Raw genomic sequence first — 23,469 nt, forward strand, 5'->3', positions numbered from 1 at the left:
AGCAGAAGAAGGAGAAGGAGAAGGTGAAGTCTGGAGGGTGAATCAGAAGAAGCAGAAGAAGGAGAAGGAGAAGATGAAGTCTGGAGGGTGAATCAGAAGAAGTAGATGAAGGAGAAGGAGAAGGTGAAGTCTGGAGGGTGAATCAGAAGAAGCAGAAGAAGGAGAAGGAGAAGGTGAAGTCTGGAGGGTGAATCAGAAGAAGCAGAAGAAGGACAAGGAGAAGGTGAAGTCTGGAGGGTGAATCAGAAGAAGCAGAATAAGGAGATGGAGAAGGTGAAGTCTGGAGGGTGAATCAGAAGAAGCAGAAGAAGGAGAAGGAGATGGTGAAGTCTGGAGGGTGAATCAGAAGAAGAAGAAGAAGGAGAAGGAGAAGGTGAAGTCTGGAGGGTGAAGCAGAAGAAGTAGAAGAAGGAGAAGGAGAAGGTGAAGTCAGGAGGGTGAATCAGAAGAAGTAGAAGAAGGAGAAGGAGAAGGTGAAGTCAGGAGGGTGAATCAGAAGAAGCAGAAGAAGGAGAAGGAGAAGGTGAAGTCTGGAGGGTGAATCAGAAGAAGCAGAGTAAGGAGATGGGGAAGGTGAAGTCTGGAGTGTGAATCAGAAGAAGCAGAAGAAGGAGAAGGAGAAGGTGAAGTCTGGAGGGTGAATCAGAAGAAGAAGAAGAAGGAGAAGGAGAAGGTGAAGTCTGGAGGGTGAAGCAGAAGAAGTAAAAGAAGGAGAAGGAGAAGGTGAAGTCAGGAGGGTGAATCAGAAGAAGTAGAAGAAGGAGAAGGAGAAGGTGAAGTCAGGAGGGTGAATCAGAAGAAGTAGGAGAAGGAGAAGGTGAAGTCTGGAGGGTGAATCAGAAGAAGTAGAAGAAGGAGAAGGAGAAGGTGAAGTCTGGAAGGTGAATCAGAAGAAGCAGAAGAAGGAGAAGGAGAAGGTGAAGTCTGGAGGGTGAATCAGAAGAAGTAGAAGAAGGAGAAGGAGAAGGCGAAGTCTGGAGGGTGAATCAGAAGAAGCAGAAGAAGGAGAAGGAGAAGGTGAAGTCTGGAGGGTGAATCAGAAGAAGCAGTAGAAGGAGAAGGAGAAGATGAAGTCTGGAGGGTGAATCAGAAGAAGCAGAAGAAGGAGAAGGAGAAGGTGAAGTCTGGAGGGTGAATCAGATGAAGCAGAAGAAGGAGAAGGAGAAGGTGAAGTCTGGAGGGTGAAGCAGAAGAAGCAGAAGAAGGAGAAGGAGAAGGTGAAGTCTGGAGGGTGAATCAGAAGAAGTAGAAGAAGGAGAAGGAGAAGGTGAAGTCTGGAGGGTGAATCAGAAGAAGCAGAAGAAGTAGAAGGAGAAGGTGAAGTCTGGAGGGTGAATCAGAAGAAGTAGAAGAAGGAGAAGGAGAATGTGAAGTCTGGAGGGTGATTCAGAAGAAGCAGAAGAAGGAGAAGGAGAAGGTGAAGTCAGGAGGGTGAATCAGAAGAAGCAGAAGAAGGAGAAGGAGAAGGTGAAGTCCGGAGGGTGAATCAGAAGAAGCAGAAGAAGGAGAAGGAGAAGGTTAAGACTGGAGGGTGAATCAGAAGAAGTAGAAGAAGGAGAAGGAGAAGGTGAAGTCTGGAGGGTGAATCAGAAGAAGTTGAAGAAGGAGAAGGAGAAGGCGAAGTCTGGAGGGTGAATCAGAAGAAGCAGAAGAAGGAGAAGGAGAAGGTGAAGTCTGGAGCGTGAATCAGAAGAAGCAGAAGAAGGAGAAGATGAACTCTGGAGGGTGAATCAGAAGAAGCAGAAGAAGGAGAAGGAGAAGGTGAAGTCTGGAGGGTGAATCAGAAGAAGCAGAAGAAGGAGAAGGAGAAGGTGAAGTCTAGAGGGTGAATCAGAAGAAGTAGAAGAAGGAGAAGGAGAAGGTGAAGTCTGGAGTCTGAATCAGAAGAAGTAGAAGAATGAGAAGGAGAAGGTGAAGTCTGGAGGGTGAATCAGAAGAAGCAGAAGAAGGAGAAGGAGAAGGTGAAGTCTGGAGGGTGAATCAGAAGAAGCAGAAGAAGGAGAAGGAGAAGATGAGATCTGGAGGGTGAAGCAGAAGAAGTAGAAGAAGGAGAAGGAGAAGGTGAAGTCTGGCGGGTGAATCAGAAGAAGCAGAAGAAGGAGAAGGAGAAGTTGAAGTCTGGAGGGTGAATCAGAAGAAGCAGAAGAAGGAGAAGGAGAAGGTGAAGTCTGGAGTGTGAATCAGAAGAAGCAGAATAAGGAGAAGGAGAAGGTGAAGTCTGGAGGGTGAAGCAGAAGAAGCAGAAGAAGGAGAAGGAGAAGGTGAAGTCTGGAGGGTGAATCAGAAGAAGCAGAAGAAGGAGAAGGAGAAGGTGAAGACTGGAGGGTGAATCAGAAGAAGGAGAAGAAGGAGAAGGAGAAGGTGAAGTCAGGAGGGTGAAGCAGAAGAAGCAGAAGAAGGAGAAGGAGAAGGTGAAGTCTGGAGGGTGAAGCAGAAGAAGCAGAAGAAGGAGAAGGAGAAGGTGAAGTCTGGAGGGTGAATCAGAAGAAGTAGAAGAAGGAGAAGGAGAAGGTGAAGTCTGGAGGGTGAATCAGAAGAGGTAGAAGAAGGAGAAGGAGAAGGTGAAGTATGGAGGGTGAATCAGAAGAAGCAGAAGAAGGAGAAGGAGAAGGTGAAGTCTGGAGGGTGAATCAGAAGAAGCAGAAGAAGGAGAAGGAGAAGATGAAGTCTGGAGGGTGAATCAGAAGAAGCAGAAGAAGGAGAAGGAGATGGTGAAGTCTGGAGGGTGAATCAGAAGAAGAAGAAGAAGGAGAAGGAGAAGGTGAAGTCTGGAGGGTGAATCAGAAGAAGAAGAAGAAGGAGAAGGAGAAGGTGAAGTCTGGAGGGTGAAGCAGAAGAAGTAGAAGAAGGAGAAGGAGAAGGTGAAGTCAGGAGGGTGAATCAGAAGAAGTAGAAGTAGGAGAAGGAGAAGGTGAAGTCAGGAGGGTGAATCAGAAGAAGCAGAAGAAGGAGAAGGAGAAGGCGAAGTCTGGAGGGTGAATCAGAAGAAGTAGAAGAAGGAGAAGGAGAAGGTGAAGTCTGGAGGGTGAATCAGAAGAGGTAGAAGAAGGAGAAGGAGAAGGTGAAGTATGGAGGGTGAATCAGAAGAAGCAGAAGAAGGAGAAGGAGAAGGTGAAGTCTGGAGGGTGAATCAGAAGAAGCAGAAGAAGGAGAAGGAGAAGATGAAGTCTGGAGGGTGAATCAGAAGAAGTAGATGAAGGAGAAGGAGAAGGTGAAGTCTGGAGGGTGAATCAGAAGAAGCAGAAGAAGGAGAAGGAGAAGGTGAAGTCTGGAGGGTGAATCAGAAGAAGCAGAAGAAGGAGAAGGAGAAGGTGAAGTCTGGAGGGTGAATCAGAAGAAGCAGAATAAGGAGATGGAGAAGGTGAAGTCTGGAGGGTGAATCAGAAGAAGCAGAAGAAGGAGAAGGAGATGGTGAAGTCTGGAGGGTGAATCAGAAGAAGAAGAAGAAGGAGAAGGAGAAGGTGAAGTCTGGAGGGTGAATCAGAAGAAGAAGAAGAAGGAGAAGGAGAAGGTGAAGTCTGGAGGGTGAAGCAGAAGAAGTAGAAGAAGGAGAAGGAGAAGGTGAAGTCAGGAGGGTGAATCAGAAGAAGTAGAAGTAGGAGAAGGAGAAGGTGAAGTCAGGAGGGTGAATCAGAAGAAGCAGAAGAAGGAGAAGGAGAAGGTGAAGTCTGGAAGGTGAATCAGAAGAAGCAGAAGAAGGAGAAGGAGAAGGTGAAGTCTGGAGGGTGAATCAGAAGAAGTAGAAGAAGGAGAAGGAGAAGGCGAAGTCTGGAGGGTGAATCAGAAGAAGCAGAAGAAGGAGAAGGAGAAGGTGAAGTCTGGAGGGTGAATCAGAAGAAGCAGTAGAAGGAGAAGGAGAAGATGAAGTCTGGAGGGCGAATCAGAAGAAGCAGAAGAAGGAGAAGGAGAAGGTGAAGTCTGGAGGGTGATTCAGATGAAGCAGAAGAAGGAGAAGGAGAAGGTGAAGTCTGGAGGGTGAAGCAGAAGAAGCAGAAGAAGGAGAAGGAGAAGGTGAAGTCTGGAGGGTGAATCAGAAGAAGTAGAAGAAGGAGAAGGAGAAGGTGAAGTCTGGAGGGTGAATCAGAAGAAGCAGAAGAAGTAGAAGGAGAAGGTGAAGTCTGGAGGGTGAATCAGAAGAAGCAGAAGAAGGAGAAGGAGAAGGTGAAGTCTGGAGGGTGAATCAGAAGAAGTAGAAGAAGGAGAAGGAGAAGGTGAAGTCTGGAGGGTGAATCAGAAGAAGCAGAAGAAGTAGAAGGAGAAGGTGAAGTCTGGAGGGTGAATCAGAAGAAGTAGAAGAAGGAGAAGGAGAATGTGAAGTCTGGAGGGTGATTCAGAAGAAGCAGAAGAAGGAGAAGGAGAAGGTGAAGTCAGGAGGGTGAATCAGAAGAAGCAGAAGAAGGAGAAGGAGAAGGTGAAGTCCGGAGGGTGAATCAGAAGAAGCAGAAGAAGGAGAAGGAGAAGGTTAAGACTGGAGGGTGAATCAGAAGAAGTAGAAGAAGGAGAAGGAGAAGGTGAAGTCTGGAGGGTGAATCAGAAGAAGTTGAAGAAGGAGAAGGAGAAGGCGAAGTCTGGAGGGTGAATCAGAAGAAGCAGAAGAAGGAGAAGGAGAAGGTGAAGTCTGGAGCGTGAATCAGAAGAAGCAGAAGAAGGAGAAGATGAACTCTGGAGGGTGAATCAGAAGAAGCAGAAGAAGGAGAAGGAGAAGGTGAAGTCTGGAGGGTGAATCAGAAGAAGCAGAAGAAGGAGAAGGAGAAGGTGAAGTCTAGAGGGTGAATCAGAAGAAGTAGAAGAAGGAGAAGGAGAAGGTGAAGTCTGGAGTCTGAATCAGAAGAAGTAGAAGAATGAGAAGGAGAAGGTGAAGTCTGGAGGGTGAATCAGAAGAAGCAGAAGAAGGAGAAGGAGAAGGTGAAGTCTGGAGGGTGAATCAGAAGAAGCAGAAGAAGGAGAAGGAGAAGATGAAGTCTGGAGGGTGAAGCAGAAGAAGTAGAAGAAGGAGAAGGAGAAGGTGAAGTCTGGCGGGTGAATCAGAAGAAGCAGAAGAAGGAGAAGGAGAAGTTGAAGTCTGGAGGGTGAATCAGAAGAAGCAGAAGAAGGAGAAGGAGAAGGTGAAGTCTGGAGTGTGAATCAGAAGAAGCAGAATAAGGAGAAGGAGAAGGTGAAGTCTGGAGGGTGAAGCAGAAGAAGCAGAAGAAGGAGAAGGAGAAGGTGAAGTCTGGAGGGTGAATCAGAAGAAGCAGAAGAAGGAGAAGGAGAAGGTGAAGACTGGAGGGTGAATCAGAAGAAGGAGAAGAAGGAGAAGGAGAAGGTGAAGTCAGGAGGGTGAAGCAGAAGAAGCAGAAGAAGGAGAAGGAGAAGGTGAAGTCTGGAGGGTGAAGCAGAAGAAGCAGAAGAAGGAGAAGGAGAAGGTGAAGTCTGGAGGGTGAATCAGAAGAAGCAGAAGAAGGAGAAGGAGAAGGTGAAGACTGGAGGGTGAATCAGAAGAGGTAGAAGAAGGAGAAGGAGAAGGTGAAGTCTGGAGGGTGAATTAGAAGAAGTAGAAGAAGGAGAAGGAGAAGGCGAAGTCTGGAGGGTGAATCAGAAGAAGTAGAAGAAGGAGAAGGAGAAGGTGAAGTCTGGAGGGTGAATCAGAAGAGGTAGAAGAAGGAGAAGGAGAAGGTGAAGTATGGAGGGTGAATCAGAAGAAGCAGAAGAAGGAGAAGGAGAAGGTGAAGTCTGGAGGGTGAATCAGAAGAAGCAGAAGAAGGAGAAGGAGAAGATGAAGTCTGGAGGGTGAATCAGAAGAAGTAGATGAAGGAGAAGGAGAAGGTGAAGTCTGGAGGGTGAATCAGAAGAAGCAGAAGAAGGAGAAGGAGAAGGTGAAGTCTGGAGGGTGAATCAGAAGAAGCAGAAGAAGGAGAAGGAGAAGGTGAAGTCTGGAGGGTGAATCAGAAGAAGCAGAATAAGGAGATGGAGAAGGTGAAGTCTGGAGGGTGAATCAGAAGAAGCAGAAGAAGGAGAAGGAGATGGTGAAGTCTGGAGGGTGAATCAGAAGAAGAAGAAGAAGGAGAAGGAGAAGGTGAAGTCTGGAGGGTGAATCAGAAGAAGAAGAAGAAGGAGAAGGAGAAGGTGAAGTCTGGAGGGTGAAGCAGAAGAAGTAGAAGAAGGAGAAGGAGAAGGTGAAGTCAGGAGGGTGAATCAGAAGAAGTAGAAGTAGGAGAAGGAGAAGGTGAAGTCAGGAGGGTGAATCAGAAGGAGCAGAAGAAGGAGAAGGAGAAGGTGAAGTCTGGAAGGTGAATCAGAAGAAGCAGAAGAAGGAGAAGGAGAAGGTGAAGTCTGGAGGGTGAATCAGAAGAAGTAGAAGAAGGAGAAGGAGAAGGCGAAGTCTGGAGGGTGAATCAGAAGAAGCAGAAGAAGGAGAAGGAGAAGGTGAAGTCTGGAGGGTGAATCAGAAGAAGCAGTAGAAGGAGAAGGAGAAGATGAAGTCTGGAGGGCGAATCAGAAGAAGCAGAAGAAGGAGAAGGAGAAGGTGAAGTCTGGAGGGTGATTCAGATGAAGCAGAAGAAGGAGAAGGAGAAGGTGAAGTCTGGAGGGTGAAGCAGAAGAAGCAGAAGAAGGAGAAGGAGAAGGTGAAGTCTGGAGGGTGAATCAGAAGAAGTAGAAGAAGGAGAAGGAGAAGGTGAAGTCTGGAGGGTGAATCAGAAGAAGCAGAAGAAGTAGAAGGAGAAGGTGAAGTCTGGAGGGTGAATCAGAAGAAGTAGAAGAAGGAGAAGGAGAAGGTGAAGTCTGGAGGGTGAATCAGAAGAAGCAGAAGAAGGAGAAGGAGAAGGTGAAGTCAGGAGGGTGAATCAGAAGAAGCAGAAGAAGGAGAAGGAGAAGGTGAAGTCCGGAGGGTGAATCAGAAGAAGCAGAAGAAGGAGAAGGAGAAGGTTAAGACTGGAGGGTGAATCAGAAGAAGTAGAAGAAGGAGAAGGAGAAGGTGAAGTCTGGAGGGTGAATCAGAAGAAGTTGAAGAAGGAGAAGGAGAAGGTGAAGTCTGGAGGGTGAATCAGAAGAAGCAGAAGAAGGAGAAGGAGAAGGTGAAGTCTGGAGGGTGAATCAGAAGAAGCAGAAGAAGGAGAAGATGAACTCTGGAGGGTGAATCAGAAGAAGCAGAAGAAGGAGAAGGAGAAGGTGAAGTCTGGAGGGTGAATCAGAAGAAGCAGAAGAAGGAGAAGGAGAAGGTGAAGTCTGGAATGTGAATCAGAAGAAGTAGAAGAAGGAGAAGGAGAAGGTGAAGTCTGGAGGGTGAATCAGAAGAAGCAGAAGAAGGAGAAGGAGAAGGTGAAGTCTGGAGGGTGAATCAGAAGAAGCAGAAGAAGGAGAAGGAGAAGGTGAAGTCTGGAGGGTGAATCAGAAGAAGTAGAAGAAGGAGAAGGAGAAGGTGAAGTCTGGAGTGTGAATCAGAAGAAGTAGAAGAAGGAGAAGGAGAAGGTGAAGTCTGGAGGGTGAATCAGAAGAAGCAGAAGAAGGAGAAGGAGAAGGTGAAGTCTGGAGGGTGAATCAGAAGAAGCAGAAGAAGGAGAAGGAGAAGATGAAGTCTGGAGGGTGAAGCAGAAGAAGTAGAAGAAGGAGAAGGAGAAGGTGAAGTCTGGCGGGTGAATCAGAAGAAGCAGAAGAAGGAGAAGGAGAAGTGGAATTCTGGAGGGTGAATCAGAAGAAGCAGAAGAAGGAGAAGGAGAAGGTGAAGCCTGGAGTGTGAATCAGAAGAAGCAGAATAAGGAGAAGGAGAAGGTGAAGTCTGGAGGGTGAATCAGAAGAAGCAGAAGAAGGAGAAGGAGAAGGTGAAGTCTCGAGGGTGAATCAGAAGAAGTAGAAGAAGGAGAAGGAGAAGGTGAAGTCAGGAGGGTGAATCAGAAGAAGCAGAAGGAGAAGGTGAAGTCTGGAGGGTGAATCAGAAGAATCAGAAGAAGGAGAAGGAGAAGGTGAAGTCTGGAGGGTGAATCAGAAGAAGCAGAAGAAAGAGAAGGAGAAGGTGAAGTCTGGAGGGTGAAGCAGAAGAAGCAGAAGAAGGAGAAGGAGAAGCTGAAGACTGGAGGGTGAATCAGAAGATGTAGAAGAAGGAGAAGGAGAAGGTGAAGTCTGGAGGGTGAATCAGAAGAAGTAGAAGAAGGAGAAGGAGAAGGTGAAGTCTGGAGGGTGAATCAGAAGAAGCAGAAGAAGGAGAAGGAGAAGGTTAAGACTGGAGGGTGAATCAGAAGAAGTAGAAGAAGGAGAAGGAGAAGATGAAGTCTGGAGGGTGAATCAGAAGAAGTTGAAGAAGGAGAAGGAGAAGGCGAAGTCTGGAGGGTGAATCAGAAGAAGCAGAAGAAGGAGAAGGAGAAGGTGAAGTCTGGAGGGTGAATCAGAAGAAGCAGAAGAAGGAGAAGATGAACTCTGGAGGGTGAATCAGAAGAAGCAGAAGAAGGAGAAGGAGAAGGTGAAGTCTGGAGGGTGAATCAGAAGAAGCAGAAGAAGGAGAAGGAGAAGGTGAAGTCTGGAGGGTGAATCAGAAGAAGTAGAAGAAGGAGAAGGAGAAGGTGAAGTCTGGAGTGTGAATCAGAAGAAGTAGAAGAAGGAGAAGGAGAAGGTGAAGTCTGGAGGGTGAATCAGAAGAAGCAGAAGAAGGAGAAGGAGAAGTGGAATTCTGGAGGGTGAATCAGAAGAAGCAGAAGAAGGAGAAGGAGAAGGTGAAGCCTGGAATGTGAATCAGAAGAAGCAGAATAAGGAGAAGGAGAAGGTGAAGTCTGGAGGGTGAATCAGAAGAAGCAGAAGAAGGAGAAGGAGAAGGTGAAGTCTCGAAGGTGAATCAGAAGAAGTAGAAGAAGGAGAAGGAGAAGGTGAAGTCAGGAGGGTGAATCAGAAGAAGCAGAAGAAGGAGAAGGAGAAGGTGAAGTCTGGAGGGTGAATCAGAAGAAGTAGAAGAAGGAGAAGGCGAAGGTGAAGTCTGGAGGGTGAATCAGATGAAGCAGAAGAAGGAGAAGGAGAAGGTGAAGTCTGGAGGGTGAAGCAGAAGAAGAAGAAGAAGGAGAAGGAGAAGGTGAAGTCTGGAGGGTGAATCAGAAGAAGTAGAAGAAGGAGAAGGAGAAGGTGAAGTCAGGAGGGTGAAGCAGAAGAAGCAGAAGAAGGAGAAGGAGAAGGTGAAGTCTGGAGGGTGAAGCAGAAGAAGCAGAAGGAGAAGGAGAAGGTGAAGTCTGGAGGGTGAATCAGAAGAAGCAGAAGAAGGAGAAGGAGAAGGTGAAGACTGGAGGGTGAATCAGAAGAGGTAGAAGAAGGAGAAGGAGAAGGTGAAGTCTGGAGGGTGAATTAGAAGAAGTAGAAGAAGGAGAAGGAGAAGGCGAAGTCTGGAGGGTGAATCAGAAGAAGTAGAAGAAGGAGAAGGAGAAGGTGAAGTCTGGAGGGTGAATCAGAAGAGGTAGAAGAAGGAAAAGGAGAAGGTGAAGTATGGAGGGTGAATCAGAAGAAGCAGAAGAAGGAGAAGGAGAAGGTGAAGTCTGGAGGGTGAATCAGAAGAAGCAGAAGAAGGAGAAGGAGAAGATGAAGTCTGGAGGGTGAATCAGAAGAAGTAGAAGAAGGAGAAGGAGAAGGTGAAGTCTGGAGGGTGAATCAGAAGAAGCAGAAGAAGGAGAAGGAGAAGGTGAAGTCTGGAGGGTGAATCAGAAGAAGCAGAAGAAGGAGAAGGAGAAGGTGAAGTCTGGAGGGTGAATCAGAAGAAGCAGAATAAGGAGATGGAGAAGGTGATGTCTGGAGGGTGAATCAGAAGAAGCAGAAGAAGGAGAAGGAGAAGGTGAAGTCTGGAGGGTGAATCAGAAGAAGAAGAAGAAGGAGAAGGAGAAGTTGAAGTCTGGAGGGTGAAGCAGAAGAAGTAGAAGAAGGAGAAGGAGAAGGTGAAGTCAGGAGGGTGAATCAGAAGAAGTAGAAGAAGGAGAAGGAGAAGGTGAAGTCAGGAGGGTGAATCAGAAGAAGCAGAAGAAGGAGAAGGAGAAGGTGAAGTCTGGAGGGTGAATCAGAAGAAGCAGAATAAGGAGATGGAGAAGGTGAAGTCTGGAGGGTGAATCAGAAGAAGCAGAAGAAGGAGAAGGAGAAGGTGAAGTCTGGAGGGTGAAGCAGAAGAAGAAGAAGAAGGAGAAGGAGAAGGTGAAGTCTGGAGGGTGAATCAGAAGAAGCAGAAGAAGGAGAAGATGAACTCTGGAGGGTGAATCAGAAGAAGCAGAAGAAGGAGAAGGAGAAGGTGAATTCTGGAGGGTGAATCAGAAGAAGCAGAAGAAGGAGAAGGAGAAGGTGAAGTCTGGAGGGTGAATCAGAAGACGCAGAAGAAGGAGAAGGAGAAGGTGAAGTCTGGAGGGTGAATCAGAAGAAGCAGAAGAAGGAGAAGGAGAAGGTGAAGTCTGGAGGGTGAATCAGAAGAAGTAGAAGAAGGAGAAGAGAAGGTGAAGTCTGGAGTGTGAATCAGAAGAAGTAGAAGAAGGAGAAGGAGAAGGTGAAGTCTGGAGGGTGAATCAGAAGAAGCAGAAGAAGGAGAAGGAGAAGGTGAAGTCTGGAGGGTGAATCAGAAGAAGCAGAAGAAGGAGAAGGAGAAGATGAAGTCTGGAGGGTGAAGCAGAAGAAGTAGAAGAAGGAGAAGGAGAAGGTGAGGTCTGGCGGGTGAATCAGAAGAAGCAGAAGAAGGAGAAGGAGAAGTGGAATTCTGGAGGGTGAATCAGAAGAAGCAGAAGAAGGAGAAGGAGAAGGTGAAGCCTGGAGTGTGAATCAGAAGAAGCAGAATAAGGAGAAGGAGAAGGTGAAGTCTGGAGGGTGAATCAGAAGAAGCAGAAGAAGGAGAAGGAGAAGGTGAAGTCTCGAGGGTGAATCAGAAGAAGTAGAAGAAGGAGAAGGAGAAGGTGAAGTCAGGAGGGTGAATCAGAAGAAGCAGAAGAAGGAGAAGGAGAAGGTGAAGTCTGGAGGGTGAATCAGAAGAAGTAGAAGAAGGAGAAGGCGAAGGTGAAGTCTGGAGGGTGAATCAGATGAAGCAGAAGAAGGAGAAGGAGAAGGTGAAGTCTGGAGGGTGAAGCAGAAGAAGAAGAAGAAGGAGAAGGAGAAGGTGAAGTCTGGAGGGTGAATCAGAAGAAGTAGAAGAAGGAGAAGGAGAAGGTGAAGTCAGGAGGGTGAAGCAGAAGAAGCAGAAGAAGGAGAAGGAGAAGGTGAAGTCTGGAGGGTGAAGCAGAAGAAGCAGAAGGAGAAGGTGAAGTCTGGAGGGTGAATCAGAAGATGCAGAAGAAGGAGAAGGAGAAGGTGAAGACTGGAGGGTGAATCAGAAGAGGTAGAAGAAGGAGAAGGAGAAGGTGAAGTCTGGAGGGTGAATTAGAAGAAGTAGAAGAAGGAGAAGGAGAAGGCGAAGTCTGGAGGGTGAATCAGAAGAAGTAGAAGAAGGAGAAGGAGAAGGTGAAGTCTGGAGGGTGAATCAGAAGAGGTAGAAGAAGGAGAAGGAGAAGGTGAAGTAAGGAGGGTGAATCAGAAGAAGCAGAAGAAGGAGAAGGAGAAGGTGAAGTCTGGAGGGTGAATCAGAAGAAGCAGAAGAAGGAGAAGGAGAAGATGAAGTCTGGAGGGTGAATCAGAAGAAGTAGAAGAAGGAGAAGGAGACGGTGAAGTCTGGAGGGTGAATCAGAAGAAGCAGAAGAAGGAGAAGGAGAAGGTGAAGTCTGGAGGGTGAATCAGAAGAAGCAGAAGAAGGAGAAGGAGAAGGTGAAGTCTGGAGGGTGAATCAGAAGAAGCAGAATAAGGAGATGGAGAAGGTGATGTCTGGAGGGTGAATCAGAAGAAGCAGAAGAAGGAGAAGGAGAAGGTGAAGTCTGGAGGGTGAATCAGAAGAAGAAGAAGAAGGAGAAGGAGAAGGTGAAGTCTGGAGGGTGAAGCAGAAGAAGTAGAAGAAGGAGAAGGAGAAGGTGAAGTCAGGAGGGTGAATCAGAAGAAGTAGAAGAAGGAGAAGGAGAAGGTGAAGTCAGGAGGGTGAATCAGAAGAAGCAGAAGAAGGAGAAGGAGAAGGTGAAGTCTGGAGGGTGAATCAGAAGAAGCAGAACAAGGAGATGGAGAAGGTGAAGTCTGGAGGGTGAATCAGAAGAAGCAGAAGAAGGAGAAGGAGAAGGTGAAGTCTGGAGGATGAATCAGAAGAAGAAGAAGAAGGAGAAGGAGAAGGTGAAGTCTGGAGGGTGAAGCAGAAGAAGTAGAAAAAGGAGAAGGAGAAGGTGAAGTCAGGAGGGTGAATCAGAAGAAGTAGAAGAAGGAGAAGGAGAAGGTGAAGTCAGGAGGGTGAATCAGAAGAAGCAGAAGAAGGAGAAGGAGAAGGTGAAGTCTGGAGGGTGAATCAGAAGAAGAAGAAGAAGGAGAAGGAGAAGGTGCAGTCTGGAGGGTGAATCAGAAGAAGCAGTAGAAGGAGAAGGAGAAGATGAAGTCTGGAGGGTGAATCAGAAGAAGCAGAAGAAGGAGAAGGAGAAGGTGAAGTCTGGAGGGTGAATCAGATGAAGCAGAAGAAGGAGAAGGAGAAGGTGAAGTCTGGAGGGTGAAGCAGAAGAAGCAGAAGAAGGAGAAGGAGAAGGTTAAGTCTGGAGGGTGAATCAGAAGAAGTAGAAGAAGGAGAAGGAGAAGGTGAAGTCTGGAGGGTGAATCAGAAGAAGCAGAAGAAGTAGAAGGAGAAGGTGAAGTCTGGAGGGTGAATCAGAAGAAGTAGAAGAAGGAGAAGGAGAAGGTGAAGACTGGAGGGTGAATCAGAAGAGGTAAAAGAAGGAGAAGGAGAAGGTGAAGTCTGGAGGGTGAATTAGAAGAAGTAGAAGAAGGAGAAGGAGAAGGCGAAGTCTGGAGGGTGAATCAGAAGAAGTAGAAGAAGGAGAAGGAGAAGGTGAAGTCTGGAGGGTGAATCAGAAGAGGTAGAAGAAGGAGAAGGAGAAGGTGAAGTATGGAGGGTGAATCAGAAGAAGCAGAAGAAGGAGAAGGAGAAGGTGAAGTCTGGAGGGTGAATCAGAAGAAGCAGAAGAAGGAGAAGGAGAAGATGAAGTCTGGAGGGTGAATCAGAAGAAGTAGATGAAGGAGAAGGAGAAGGTGAAGTCTGGAGGGTGAATCAGAAGAAGCAGAAGAAGGAGAAGGAGAAGGTGAAGTCTGGAGGGTGAATCAGAAGAAGCAGAATAAGGAGATGGAGAAGGTGAAGTCTGGAGGGTGAATCAGAAGAAGCAGAAGAAGGAGAAGGAGATGGTGAAGTCTGGAGGGTGAATCAGAAGAAGAAGAAGAAGGAGAAGGAGAAGGTGAAGTCTGGAGGGTGAAGCAGAAGAAGTAGAAGAAGGAGAAGGAGAAGGTGAAGTCAGGAGGGTGAATCAGAAGAAGTAGAAGAAGGAGAAGGAGAAGGTGAAGTCAGGAGGGTGAATCAGAAGAAGCAGAAGAAGGAGAAGGAGAAGGTGAAGTCTGGAGGGTGAATCAGAAGAAGCAGAATAAGGAGATGGAGAAGGTGAAGTCTGGAGTGTGAATCAGAAGAAGCAGAAGAAGGAAAAGGAGAAGGTGAAGTCTGGAGGGTGAATCAGAAGAAGAAGAAGAAGGAGAAGGAGAAGGTGAAGTCTGGAGGGTGAAGCAGAAGAAGTAGAAGAAGGAGAAGGTGAAGGTGAAGTCAGGAGGGTGAATCAGAAGAAGTAGAAGTAGGAGAAGGAGAAGGTGAAGTCAGGAGGGTGAATCAGAAGAAGCAGAAGAAGGAGAAGGAGAAGGTGAAGTCTGGAAGGTGAATCAGAAGAAGCAGAAGAAGGAGAAGGAGAAGGTGATGTCTGGAGGGTGAATCAGAAGAAGCAGAAGAAGGAGAAGGAGAAGGTGAAGTATGGAGGGTGAATCAGATGAAGCAGAAGAAGGAGAAGGAGAAGGTGAAGTCTGGAGGGTGAAGCAGAAGAAGCAGAAGAAGGAGAAGGAGAAGGTGAAGTCTGGAGGGTGAATCAGAAGAAGTAGAAGAAGGAGAAGGAGAAGGTGAAGTCTGGAGGGTGAATCAGAAGAAGCAGAAAAGTAGAAGGAGAAGGTGAAGTCTGGAGGGTGAATCAGAAGAAGTAGAAGAAGGAGAAGGAGAAGGTGAAGTCTGGAGGGTGATTCAGAAGAAGTAGAAGAAGGAGAAGGAGAAGGTGAAGTCAGGAGGGTGAATCAGAAGAAGCAGAAGAAGGAGAAGGAGAAGGTGAAGTCCGGAGGGTGAATCAGAAGAAGCAGAAGAAGGAGAAGGAGAAGGTTAAGACTGGAGGGTGAATCAGAAGAAGTAGAAGAAGGAGAAGGAGAAGGTGAAGTCTGGAGGGTGAATCAGAAGAAGTTGAAGAAGGAGAAGGAGAAGGCGAAGTCTGGAGGGTGAATCAGAAGAAGCAGAAGAAGGAGAAGGAGAAGGTGAAGTCTGGAGGGTGAATCAGAAGAAGCAGAAGAAGGAGAAGATGAACTCTGGAGGGTGAATCAGAAGAAGCAGAAGAAGGAGAAGGAGAAGGTGAAGTCTGGAGGGTGAATCAGAAGAAGTAGAAGAAGGAGAAGGAGAAGGTAAAGTCTGGAGTGTGAATCAGAAGAAGTAGAAGAAGGAGAAGGAGAAGGTGAAGTCTGGAGGGTGAATCAGAAGAAGCAGAAGAAGGAGAAGGAGAAGGTGAAGTCTGGAGGGTGAATCAGAAGAAGCAGAAGAAGGAGAAGGAGAAGGTGAAGTCTGGAGGGTGAATCAGAAGAAGTAGAAGAAGGAGAAGGAGAAGGTGACGTCTGGAGTGTGAATCAGAAGAAGTAGAAGAAGGAGAAGGAGAAGGTGAAGTCTGGAGGGTGAATCAGAAGAAGCAGAAGAAGGAGAAGGAGAAGGTGAAGTCTGGAGGGTGAATCAGAAGAAGCAGAAGAAGGAGAAGGAGAAGATGAAGTCTGGAGGGTGAAGCAGAAGAAGTATAAGAAGGAGAAGGAGAAGGTGAAGTCTGGCGGGTGAATCAGAAGAAGCAGAAGAAGGTGAAGGAGAAGTGGAATTCTGGAGGGTGAATCAGAAGAAGCAGAAGAAGGAGAAGGAGAAGGTGAAGCCTGGAGTGTGAATCAGAAGAAGCAGAATAAGGAGAAGGAGAAGGTGAAGTCTGGAGGGTGAATCAGAAGAAGCAGAAGAAGGAGAAGGAGAAGGTGAAGTCTCGAGGGTGAATCAGAAGAAGTAGAAGAAGGAGAAGGAGAAGGTGAAGTCAGGAGGGTGAATCAGAAGAAGCAGAAGAAGGAGAAGGAGAAGGTGAAGTCTGGAGGGTGAATCAGAAGAATCAGAAGAAGGAGAAGGAGAAGGTGAAGTCTGGAGGGTGAATCAGAAGAAGCAGAAGAAAGAGAAGGAGAAGGTGAAGTCTGGAGGGTGAAGCAGAAGAAGCAGAAGAAGGAGAAGGAGAAGCTGAAGACTGGAGGGTGAATCAGAAGATGTAGAAGAAGGAGAAGGAGAAGGTGAAGTCTGGAGGGTGAATCAGAAGAAGTAGAAGAAGGAGAAGGAGAAGGTGAAGTCTGGAGGGTGAATCAGAAGAAGCAGAAGAAGGAGAAGGAGAAGGTTAAGACTGGAGGGTGAATCAGAAGAAGTAGAAGAAGGAGAAGGAGAAGATGAAGTCTGGAGGGTGAATCAGAAGAAGTTGAAGAAGGAGAAGGAGAAGCCGAAGTCTGGAGGGTGAATCAGAAGAAGCAGAAGAAGGAGAAGGAGAAGGTGAAGTCTGGAGGGTGAATCAGAAGAAGCAGAAGAAGGAGAAGATGAACTCTGGAGGGTGAATCAGAAGAAGCAGAAGAAGGAGAAGGAGAAGGTGAAGTCTGGAGGGTGAATCAGAAGAAGCAGAAGAAGGAGAAGGAGAAGGTGAAGTCTGGAGGGTGAATCAGAAGAAGTAGAAGAAGGAGAAGGAGAAGTTGAAGTCTGGAGTGTGAATCAGAAGAAGTAGAAGAAGGAGAAGGAGAAGGTGAAGTCTGGAGGGTGAATCAGAAGAAGCAGAAGAAGGAGAAGGAGAAGGTGAAGTCTGGAGGGTGAATCAGAAGAAGCAGAAGAAGGAGAAGGAGAAGGTGAAGTCTGGAGGGTGAATCAGAAGAAGTAGAAGAAGGAGAAGGAGAAGGTGAAGTCTGGAGTGTGAATCAGAAGAAGTAGAAGAAGGAGAAGGAGAAGGTGAAGTCTGGAGGGTGAATCAGAAGAAGCAGAAGAAGGAGAAGGAGAAGATGAAGTCTGGAGGGTGAAGCAGAAGAAGTAGAAGAAGGAGAAGGAGAAGGTGAAGTCTGGCGGGTGAATCAGAAGAAGCAGAAGAAGGAGAAGGAGAAGTGGAATTCTGGAGGGTGAATCAGAAGAAGCAGAAGAAGGAGAAGGAGAAGGTGAAGCCTGGAGTGTGAATCAGAAGAAGCAGAATAAGGAGAAGGAGAAGGTGAAGTCTGGAGGGTGAATCAGAAGAAGCAGAAGAAGGAGAAGGAGAAGGTGAAGTCTCGAGGGTGCATCAGAAGAAGTAGAAGAAGGAGAAGGAGAAGGTGAAGTCAGGAGGGTGAATCAGAAGAAGCAGAAGAAGGAGAAGGAGAAGGTGAAGTCTGGAGGGTGAATCAGAAGAAGTAGAAGAAGGAGAAAGCGAAGGTGAAGTCTGGAGGGTGAATCAGATGAAGCAGAAGAAGGAGAAGGAGAAGGTGAAGTCTGGAGGGTGAAGCAGAAGAAGCAGAAGAAGGAGAAAGAGAAGTTGAAGTCTGGAGGGTGAAGCAGAAGAAGCAGAAGGAGAAGGAGAAGGTGAAGTCTGTAGGGTGAATCAGAAGAAGCAGAAGAAGGAGAAGGAGAAGGTGAAGACTGGAGGGTGAATCAGAAGAGGTAGAAGAAGGAGAAGGAGAAGGTGAAGTCTGGAGGGTGAATTAGAAGAAGTAGAAGAAGGAGAAGGAGAAGGCGAAGTCTGGAGGGTGAATCAGAAGAAGTAGAAGAAGGAGAAGGAGAAGGTGAAGTCTGGAGGGTGAATCAGAAGAGGTAGAAGAAGGAGAAGGAGAAGGTGAAGTATGGAGGGTGAATCAGAAGAAGCAGAAGAAGGAGAAGGAGAAGGTGAAGTCTGGAGGGTGAATCAGAAGAAGCAGAAGAAGGAGAAGGAGAAGATGAAGTCTGGAGGGTGAATCAGAAGAAGTAGAAGAAGGAGAAGGAGAAGGTGAAGTCTGGAGGGTGAATCAGAAGAAGCAGAAGAAGGAGAAGGAGAAGGTGAAGTCTGGAGGGTGAATCAGAAGAAGAAGAAGAAGGAGAAGGAGAAGGTGAAGTCTGGAGGGTGAAGCAGAAGAAGTAGAAGAAGGAGAAGGAGAAGGTGAAGTCAGGAGGGTGAATCAGAAGAAGTAGAAGAAGGAGAAGGAGAAGGTGAAGTCAGGAGGGTGAATCAGAAGAAGCAGAAGAAGGAGAAGGAGAAGGTGAAGTCTGGAGGGTGAATCAGAAGAAGCAGAATAAGGAGATGGAGAAGGTGAAGTCTGGAGGGTGAATCAGAAGAAGCAGAAGAAGGAGAAGGAGAAGGTGAAGTCTGGAGGGTGAATCAGAAGAAGCAGAAGAAGGAGAAGGAGAAGGTGAAGCCTGGAGGTGAATCAGAAGAAGCAGAAGAAGGAGAAGGTGAGGTCTGGAGGGTGAATCAGAAGAAGCAGAAGAAGGAGAAGGAGAAGGTGAAGTCTGGAGGGTGAATCAGAAGAAGCAGAAGAAGGAGAAGGAGAAGGTGAAGTCTGGAGGGTGAATCAGAAGAAGCAGAAGAAGGAGAAGGAGAAGGTGAAGTCAGGAGGGTGAATCAGAAGAAGCAGAAGAAGGAGAAGGAGAAGGTGAAGTTAGGAGGGTGAATCAGAAGAAGCAGAAGAAGGAGAAGGAGAAGGTGAAGTCAGGGGGGTGAAGCAGAAGAAGTAGAAGAAGGAGAAGGAGAAGGTGAAGTCAGGAGGGTGAAGCAGAAGAAGCAGAAGAAGGAGAAGGAGAAGGTGAAGTCTGGAGGGCGCAGCAGAAGAAGCAGAAGAAGGAGAAGGAGAAGGTGAAGTCTGGAGGGTGAAGCAGAAGAAGCAGAAGAAGGAGAAGGAGAAGGTGAAGTCTGGAGGGTGAATCAGAAGAAGTAGAAGAAGGAGAATAAGAAGGTGAAGTCAGGAGGGTGAAGCAGAAGAAGCAGAAGAAGGAGAAGGAGAAGGTGAAGTCTGGAGGGTGAAGCAGAAGAAGCAGAAGAAGGAGAAGGAGAAGGTGAAGTCTGGAGGGTGAATCAGAAGAAGCAGAAGAAGGAGAAGGAGAAGGTGAAGTCTGGAGGGTGAATCAGAAGAAGCAGAAGAAGGAGAAGGAGAAGGTGAAGTCTGGAGGGTGAATCAGAAGAAGCAGAAGAAGTAGAAGGAGAAGTTGAATTCTGGAGGGTGAATCAGAAGAAGTAGAAGAAGGAGAAGGCGAAGGTGAAGTCTGGAGGGTGAATCAGATGAAGCAGAAGAAGGAGAAGGAGAAGGTGAAGTCTGGAGGGTGAAGCAGAAGAAGAAGAAGAAGGAGAAGGAGAAGGGGAAGTCTGGAGGGTGAATCAGAAGAAGTAGAAGAAGGAGAAGGAGAAGGTGAAGTCTGGAGGGTGAAGCAGAAGAAGCAGAAGAAGGAGAAGGAGAAGGTGAAGTCTGGAGGGTGAATCAGAAGAAACAGAAGAAGGAGAAGGAGAAGGTGAAGACTGGAGGGTGAATCAGACGAGGTAGAAGAAGGAGAAGGAGAAGGTGAAGTCTGGAGGGTGAATTAGAAGAAGTAGAAGAAGGAGAAGGAGAAGGCGAAGTCTGGAGGGTGAATCAGAAGAAGTAGAAGAAGGAGAAGGAGAAGGTGAAGTCTGGAGGGTGAATCAGAAGAGGTAGAAGAAGGAGAAGGAGAAGGTGAAGTATGGAGGGTGAATCAGAAGAAGCAGAAGAAGCAGAAGGAGAAGGTGAAGTCTGGAGGGTGAATCAGAAGAAGCAGAAGAAGGAGAAGGAGAAGATGAAGTCTGCAGGGTGAATCAGAAGAAGTAGAAGAAGGAGAAGGAGAAGGTGAAGTCTGGAGGGTGAATCAGAAGAAGCAGAAGAAGGAGAAGGAGAAGGTGAAGTCTGGAGGGTGAATCAGAAGAAGCAGAAGAAGGAGAAGGAGAAGGTGAAGTCTGGAGGGTGAATCAGAAGAAGCAGAATAAGGAGATGGAGAAGGTGAAGTCTGGAGGGTGAATCAGAAGAAGCAGAAGAAGGAGAAGGAAAAGGTGAAGTCTGGAGGGTGAATCAGAAGAAGAAGAAGAAGGAGAAGGAGAAGGTGAAGTCTGGAGGGTGAAGCAGAAGAAGTAGAAGAAGGAGAAGGAGATGGTGAAGTCAGGAGGGTGAATCAGAAGAAGTAGAAGAAGGAGAAGGAGAAGGTGAAGTCAGGGGGGTGAATCAGAAGAAGCAGAAGAAGGAGAAGGAGAAGGTGAAGTCTGGAGGGTGAATCAGAAGAAGCAGAATAAGGAGATGGAGAAGGTGAAGTCTGGAGGGTGAATCAGATGAAGCAGAAGAAGGAGAAGGAGAAGGTGAATTCTGGAGGGTGAATCAGAAGAAGAAGAAGAAGGAGAAGGAGAAGGTGAAGTCTGGAGGGTGAATCAGAAGAAGCAGAAGAAGGAGAAGGAGAAGGTGAAGTCTGGAGGGTGAATCAGAAGAAGTAGAAGAAGGAGAAGGAGAAGGTGAAGTCTGGAGTGTGAATCAGAAGAAGTAGAAGAAGGAGAAGGAGAAGGTGAAGTCTGGAGGGTGAATCAGAAGAAGCAGAAGAAGGAGAAGGAGAAGGTGAAGTCTGGAGGGTGAATCAGAAGAAGCAGAAGAAGGAGAAGGAGAAGGTGAAGTCTGGAGGGTGAATCAGAAGAAGTAGAAGAAGGAGAAGGAGAAGGTGAAGTCTGGAGTGTGAATCAGAAGAAGTAGAAGAAGGAGAAGGAGAAGGTGAAGTCTGGAGGGTGAATCAGAAGAAGCAGAAGAAGGAGAAGGAGAAGGTGAAGTCTGGAGGGTGAATCAGAAGAAGCAGAAGAAGGAGAAGGAGAAGATGAAGTCTGGAGGGTGAAGCAGAAGAAGTATAAGAAGGAGAAGGAGAAGGTGAAGTCTGGCGGGTGAATCAGAAGAAGCAGAAGAAGGAGAAGGAGAAGTGGAATTCTGGAGGGTGAATCAGAAGAAGCAGAAGAAGGAGAAGGAGAAGGTGAAGCCTGGAGTGTGAATCAGAAGAAGCAGAATAAGGAGAAGGAGAAGGTGAAGTCTGAAGGGTGAATCAGAAGAAGCAGAAGAAGGAGAAGGAGAAGGTGAAGTCTCGAGGGTGAATCAGAAGAAGTAGAAGAAGGAGAAGGAGAAGGTGAAGTCAGGAGGGTGAATCAGAAGAAGCAGAAGAAGGAGAAGGAGAAGGTGAAGTCTGGAGGGTGAATCAGAAGAATCAGAAGAAGGAGAAGGAGAAGGTGAAGTCTGGAGGGTGAATCAGAAGAAGCAGAAGAAAGAGAAGGAGAAGGTGAAGTCTGGAGGGTGAAGCAGAAGAAGCAGAAGAAGGAGAAGGAGAAGCTGAAGACTGGAGGGTGAATCAGAAGATGTAGAAGAAGGAGAAGGAGAAGGTGAAGTCTGGAGGGTGAATCAGAAGAAGTAGAAGAAGGAGAAGGAGAAGGAGAAGTCTGGAGGGTGAATCAGAAGAAGCAGAAGAAGGAGAAGGAGAAGGTTAAGACTGGAGGGTGAATCAGAAGAAGTAGAAAAAGGAGAAGGAGAAGATGAAGTCTGGAGGGTGAATCAGAAGAAGTTGAAGAAGGAGAAGGAGAAGGCGAAGTCTGGAGGGTGAATCAGAAGAAGCAGAAGAAGGAGAAGGAGAAGGTGAAGTCTGGAGGGTGAATCAGAAGAAGCAGAAGAAGGAGAAGATGAACTCTGGAGGGTGAATCAGAAGAAGCAGAAGAAGGAGAAGGAGAAGGTGAAGTCTGGAGGGTGAATCAGAAGAAGCAGAAGAAGGAGAAGGAGAAGGTGAAGTCTGGAGGGTGAATCAGAAGAAGTAGAAGAAGGAGAAGGAGAAGTTGAAGTCTGGAGTGTGAATCAGAAGAAGTAGAAGAAGGAGAAGGAGAAGGTGAAGTCTGGAGGGTGAATCAGAAGAAGCAGAAGAAGGAGAAGGAGAAGGTGAAGTCTGGAGGGTGAATCAGAAGAAGCAGAAGAAGGAGAAGGAGAAGGTGAAGTCTGGAGGGTGAATCAGAAGAAGTAGAAGAAGGAGAAGGAGAAGGTGAAGTCTGGAGTGTGAATCAGAAGAAGTAGAAGAAGGAGAAGGAGAAGGTGAAGTCTGGAGGGTGAATCAGAAGAAGCAGAAGAGGGAGAAGGAGAAGATGAAGTCTGGAGGGTGAAGCAGAAGAAGTAGAAGAAGGAGAAGGAGAAGGTGAAGTCTGGCGGGTGAATCAGAAGAAGCAGAAGAAGGAGAAGGAGAAGTGGAATTCTGGAGGGTGAATCAGAAGAAGCAGAAGAAGGAGAAGGAGAAGGTGAAGCCTGGAGTGTGAATCAGAAGAAGCAGAATAAGGAGAAGGAGAAGGTGAAGTCTGGAGGGTGAATCAGAAGAAGCAGAAGAAGGAGAAGGAGAAGGTGAAGTCTCGAGGGTGAATCAGAAGAAGTAGAAGAAGGAGAAGGAGAAGGTGAAGTCAGGAGGGTGAATCAGAAGAAGCAGAAGAAGGAGAAGGAGAAGGTGAAGTCTGGAGGGTGAATCAGAAGAAGTAGAAGAAGGAGAAAGCGAAGGTGAAGTCTGGAGGGTGAATCAGATGAAGCAGAAGAAGGAGAAGGAGAAGGTGAAGTCTGGAGGGTGAAGCAGAAGAAGAAGAAGAAGGAGAAGGAGAAGGTGAAGTCTGGAGGGTGAATCAGAAGAAGTAGAAGAAGGAGAAGGAGAAGGTGAAGTCAGGAGGGTGAAGCAGAAGAAGCAGAAGAAGGAGAAGGAGAAGGTGAAGTCTGGAGGGTGAAGCAGAAGAAGCAGAAGGAGAAGGAGAAGGTGAAGTCTGGAGGGTGAATCAGAAGAAGCAGAAGAAGGAGAAGGAGAAGGTGAAGACTGGAGGGTGAATCAGAAGAGGTAGAAGAAGGAGAAGGAGAAGGTGAAGTCTGGAGGGTGAATTAGAAGAAGTAGAAGAAGGAGAAGGAGAAGGCGAAGTCTGGAGGGTGAATCAGAAGAAGTAGAAGAAGGAGAAGGAGAAGGTGAAGTCTGGAGGGTGAATCAGAAGAGGTAGAAGAAGGAGAAGGAGAAGGTGAAGTATGGAGGGTGAATCAGAAGAAGCAGAAGAAGGAGAAGGAGAAGGTGAAGTCTGGAGGGTGAATCAGAAGAAGCAGAAGAAGGAGAAGGAGAAGATGAAGTCTGGAGGGTGAATCAGAAGAAGTAGAAGAAGGAGAAGGAGAAGGTGAAGTCTGGAGGGTGAATCAGAAGAAGCAGAAGAAGGAGAAGGAGAAGGTGAAGTCTGGAGGGTGAATCAGAAGAAGCAGAAGAAGGAGAAGGAGAAGGTGAAGTCTGGAGGGTGAATCAGAAGAAGCAGAATAAGGAGATGGAGAAGGTGATGTCTGGAGGGTGAATCAGAAGAAGCAGAAGAAGGAGAAGGAGAAGGTGAAGTCTGGAGGGTGAATCAGAAGAAGAAGAAGAAGGAGAAGGAGAAGGTGAAGTCTGGAGGGTGAAGCAGAAGAAGTAGAAGAAGGAGAAGGAGAAGGTGAAGTCAGGAGGGTGAATCAGAAGAAGTAGAAGAAGGAGAAGGAGAAGGTGAAGTCAGGAGGGTGAATCAGAAGAAGCAGAAGAAGGAGAAGGAGAAGGTGAAGTCTGGAGGGTGAATCAGAAGAAGCAGAATAAGGAGATGGAGAAGGTGAAGTCTGGAGGGTGAATCAGAAGAAGCAGAAGAAGGAGAAGGAGAAGGTGAAGTCTGGAGGGTGAATCAGAAGAAGCAGAAGAAGGAGAAGGAGAAGGTGAAGTCTGGAGGTGAATCAGAAGAAGCAGAAGAAGGAGAAGGAGAAGGTGAGGTCTGGAGGGTGAATCAGAAGAAGCAGAAGAAGGAGAAGGAGAAGGTGAAGTCTGGAGGGTGAATCAGAAGAAGCAGAAGAAGGAGAAGGAGAAGGTGAAGTCTGGAGGGTGAATCAGAAGAAGCAGAAGAAGGAGAAGGAGAAGGTGAAGTCAGGAGGGTGAATCAGAAGAAGCAGAAGAAGGAGAAGGAGAAGGTGAAGTTAGGAGGGTGAATCAGAAGAAGCAGAAGAAGGAGAAGGAGAAGGTGAAGTCAGGGGGGTGAAGCAGAAGAAGTAGAAGAAGGAGAAGGAGAAGGTGAAGTCAGGAGGGTGAAGCAGAAGAAGCAGAAGAAGGAGAAGGAGAAGGTGAAGTCTGGAGGGCGCAGCAGAAGAAGCAGAAGAAGGAGAAGGAGAAGGTGAAGTCTGGAGGGTGAAGCAGAAGAAGCAGAAGAAGGAGAAGGAGAAGGTGAAGTCTGGAGGGTGAATCAGAAGAAGTAGAAGAAGGAGAATAAGAAGGTGAAGTCAGGAGGGTGAAGCAGAAGAAGCAGAAGAAGGAGAAGGAGAAGGTGAAGTCTGGAGGGTGAAGCAGAAGAAGCAGAAGAA

This window comes from Somniosus microcephalus, chromosome 21 (genome assembly GCF_052327205.1).
Source record: "Somniosus microcephalus isolate GS21.2 chromosome 21, FLI_Smic_1.0, whole genome shotgun sequence".
NCBI lineage: Eukaryota > Metazoa > Chordata > Chondrichthyes > Squaliformes > Somniosidae > Somniosus > Somniosus microcephalus.